Source organism: Globicephala melas, chromosome X (genome assembly GCF_963455315.2).
Source record: "Globicephala melas chromosome X, mGloMel1.2, whole genome shotgun sequence".
In the NCBI taxonomy this organism is placed as follows: domain Eukaryota; kingdom Metazoa; phylum Chordata; class Mammalia; order Artiodactyla; family Delphinidae; genus Globicephala; species Globicephala melas.
Window position 1 is genome coordinate 53,548,966 of NC_083335.1, and position 4,603 is coordinate 53,553,568.

Genomic DNA, 4,603 nt, shown 5'->3' on the forward strand with positions numbered 1-4,603 from the left:
ACGGATAAGTGACCTGGAAGATAAAATAGTGGAAATAACTACTGCAGAGAAGAATAAAGAAAAAAGAATGAAGAGAACTGAGGACAGCCTCAGACACCTCAGGGACAACATTAAATGCACCAACATTCAAATTACAGGCATTCCAGAAGAAGAAAAGAAAAAGAAAAGGACTGAGAAAATATTTGAAGAGATTATAGTTGAAAACTTCGCTAATATGGGAAAGGAAATAGTTAATCAATTCCAGGAAGGACAGAGAGTCCCATACGGGATAAATCCAAGGAGAAATATGCCAAGACACATATTAATCAGACTGTCAAAAATTAAATACAAAGAAAACATATTAAAAGCAGCAAGGGAAAAACAACAAATAACACACAGGGGAATCCCCATAAGGTTAACAGCTGATCTTTCAGCAGAAACTATGCAAGCCAGAAGTGACTGGCAGGACATATTTAAAGTGATGAAGGAGAAAAACCTGCATTCAAGATTACTCTATGCAGCAAGGATCTCATTCAGATTTGATGGAGGAATTAAAACCTTTACAGACAAACAAAAGCTGAGAGAGCTCAGCACCACCAAACCAGATTTACAACAAATGCTAAAGGACATTCTCTAGGCAAGAAACACAAGAGAAGGAAAAGACCTACAATAACGAACCCAAAACAATTTAGAAAATGAGAATAGGAACATACAAATCGATAATTACCATAAATGTAAATGGACTAAATGCTCCCACCAAAAGACACAGATTGGCTGAATGGATACAAAAACAAGACCCATATATATGCTGTCTGCAAGACACCAACTTCAGACCTAGAGACACATACAGACTGAAAGTAAGGGGATGGAAGAAGACATTCCATGCAAATGGAATCCAAAAGAAAGCTGGAGTAGCAATTTTCATATAAAAAAATAGACTTTAAAATAAAGACTATTAGAAGAGACAAAGTAGGATACTACATAAAGATCAATGGATCAATCCTAGAAGAAGATATAACAATTGTAAATATTTATGCACCCAACATAGGAGCACCTCAATACATAAGGCAAATACTAACAGCCATAAAAGGGGAAATCGACAGTAACACATTCATACAAGGGGACTTTAACATCCCAATTTCACCAACGGACAGATCACCCAAAATGAAAATAAATAAGGAAACACAAGCTTTAAATGATACATTAAACAAGATGGGCTTAATTGATATTTATAGGACATTCCATACAAAAACAACAGAATACACATTTTTCTCAAGTGCTCATGGAACATTCTCCAGGATAGATCATATCTTGGGTCACAAATCAAGCCTTGGTAAATTTAAGAAAATTGAAATTGTATCAAGTATCTTTTCCGACCATAACGCCATGAGACTAGATATCAATTACAGGAAAAGATCTGTAAAAACTACAAACACATGGAGGTTATGCAATACACTACTTAATAACGAAGTGATCACTGAAGAAATCAAAGAAGAAATCAAAAATTACCTAGAAACAAATGATAATGGAGACATGACGACCCAAAAGGATGCAGCAAAAGCAGTTCTAAGAGGGAAGTTTATAGTAATAAAATCCTACCTTAATAAACAGGAAACATCTCAAATAAAAATCCTAACCTTGCAGCTAAAGCAATTAGGGAAAGAAGAACAACAACAAAAAAAAGTTAGCAGAAGGAAAGAAATCATAAAAATCACATGAGAAATAAATGATAAAGAAACGAAGGAAACAATAGCAGAGATCAATAAAACTAAAAGCTGGTTCTCTGAGAAGATAAAAAAAATTGATAAAGCACTAGCCAGACTCATCAAGAAAAAAGGGAGAAGATTCAAATCAGTAGAATTAGAAATGAAAAAGGAGAAGTAACAACTGACACTGCAGAAATACAAAAGATCATGAGAGATTACTACAAGCAACTCTATGCCAATAAAATGGAAAACCTGGAAAAAATGGACAAATTCTTAGAAATGCACAACCTGACAAGACTGTATCAGGAAGAAATAGAAGATATGAACAGACCAATCACAAGCACTGAAATTGAAACTGTGATTAAAAATCTTCCAACAAACAAAAGCCCAGGACCAGATGGCTTCACAGGCGAATTCTATCAAACATTTAGAGAAGAGCTAACACCAATCCTTCTCAAACTCTTCAAAAATACAGCAGAGGGAGGAATACTCCCAAACTCATTCTACGAGGGCACCTTCACCTTGATACCAAAACCAGACAAGGATGTCACAAAGAAAGAAAACTACAGGCCAATGTCACTGATGAATATAGATGCAAAAATCCTCAACAAATTACTAGCAAACAGAATCCAACAGCACATTAAAAGGATCACACAACATGATGAAGTGGAGTTCATTCCAGGAATGCAAGGATTCTTCAATATACGCAAATCAATCAAAGTGATACACCATATTAACAAATTGAAGGAGAACAACCATATGATTATCTCAATAGATGCAGAGAGCTTTTGACAAAATTCAACACCAATTTATGATAAAAACCCTGCAAAATGAAGGCTTAGAGGGAACTTTCCTCAACATAATAAAGGCCATATATGACAAACCCACAGCCAACATCACCCTCAATGGTGAAAAACCGAAAGCATTTCCAGTAAGATCAGGAACAAGACAAAGTTGCCCATGCTCCCCGCTTGTATTCAACATAGTTTTGGAAGTTTTAGCCACAGCAATCAGAGAAGAAAAGGAAATAAACGGAATCCAAATCGGAAAAGAAGAAGTAAAGCTGTCACTGTTTGCAGATGACATGATACTATACATAGAGAATCCTAAAGATGCTACCAGAAAACTACTAGAACTAATCAATGAATTTGGTAAAGTAGCAGGATACAAAATTCATGCACAAAAATCTCTGGCATTCCTATACACTAATGATGAATCTGAAAGTGAAATCAAGAAAACACTCCCATTTACCATTGCAACAAAAAGAATAAAATATCTAGGAATAAACCTACCTAAGGAGACAAAAGACCTGTATGCAGAAAATTATAAGACACTGATGAAAGAAATTAAAGATGATACAAATAGATGGAGAGCTATACCATGTTCTTGGATTGGAAGAATCAACATTGTGAAAATGACTTTACCATCCAAAGTAATCTACAGATTCAATGCAATCCCTATCAAACTACCACTGGCATTTTTCACAGAACTAGAACAAAAAATTTCAAAACTTGTATGGAAACAGAAAATACCCCGAATAACCAAAGCAATCTTGAGAACAAAAAGTGGATCTGGAGGAATCAGGCTCCCTGTCTTCAGACTACCCTACAAAGCTACATTAATCAAGACAGTATGGTACTGGCACAAAACCAGAAAGATAGATCAATGGAACAGGATAGAAAGCCCAGAGATAAACCCAGACACATATGGTCACCTTATCTTTGATAAAGGAAGCAGGAATATACAGTGGAGAAAGGACAGCCTTTTCAATAAGTGGTGCTGGGAAAACTGGACAGGTACATGTAAAAAGTATGAGATTAGATCACTCACTAACACCATACAGAAAAATAAGCTCAAAATGGATTAAAGACCTAAATGTAAGGCCAGAAACTATAAATCTCTTAGAGGAAAATATAGGCAGAACACTCTATGACATAAATCACAGCAAGATCCTTTTTGACCTACCTCCTAGAGAAATGGAAATAAAAACAAAAATAAACAAATGGGACCTAATGAAACTTCAAAGCTTTTGCACTGCAAATGAAACCATAAACAAGACCAAAAGACAACCCTCAGAATGGGAGAAAATATTTGCAAATGTAGCAACTGACAAAGGATTAATCTCCAAAATTTATAAGCAGCTCATGCAGCTCAATAAAAAAAAAAAAAAACCCAATCCAAAAATGGGCAGAAGACCTATATAGACATTTCTCCAAAGAAGATATACAGACTGCCAAGAAACACATGAAAGAATGCTCAACAACATTAATCATTAGAGAAATGCAAATCAAAACTACAATGAGATATCATTTCACACCAGTCAGAATGGCCATCATCAAAATATCTAGAGACCGTAAATGCTGGAGAGAGTGTGGAGAAAAGGAAACACTCTTGCACTGCTGGTGGGAATGTGAATTGGTACAGCCACTATGGAGAACAGTATGGAGGTTCCTTAAGAAACTACAAATAGAACTACCATATGACCCAACAATCCCACTACTGGGCATATACCCTGAGAAAACCATAATTCAAAAATAGTCATGTACCAAAATGTTCATTGCAGCTCTATTTACAATAGCTCGGAGATGGAAACAACCTAATTACCCATCATCAGATGAATGGATAAAGAAGATGTGGCAGATATATACAATGGAATATTACTCAGCCATAGAAGGAAATGAAATTGAGCTATTTGTAATGAGGTGGATGCACCTAGAGTCTGTCATACAGAGTGAGGTAAGTCAGAAAGAGAAAGACAAATACCGTATGCTAACAGATATGTATGGAATTTAAGAAAAAAAATGTCATGAAGAACCTAGGGGTAAGACAGGAATAAAGACACAGACTTACTAGAGAATGGAGTTGAGGATATGGGGAGCGGGAAGGGTAAGCTGTGACAAAGCGAGAGAGAGGCATGG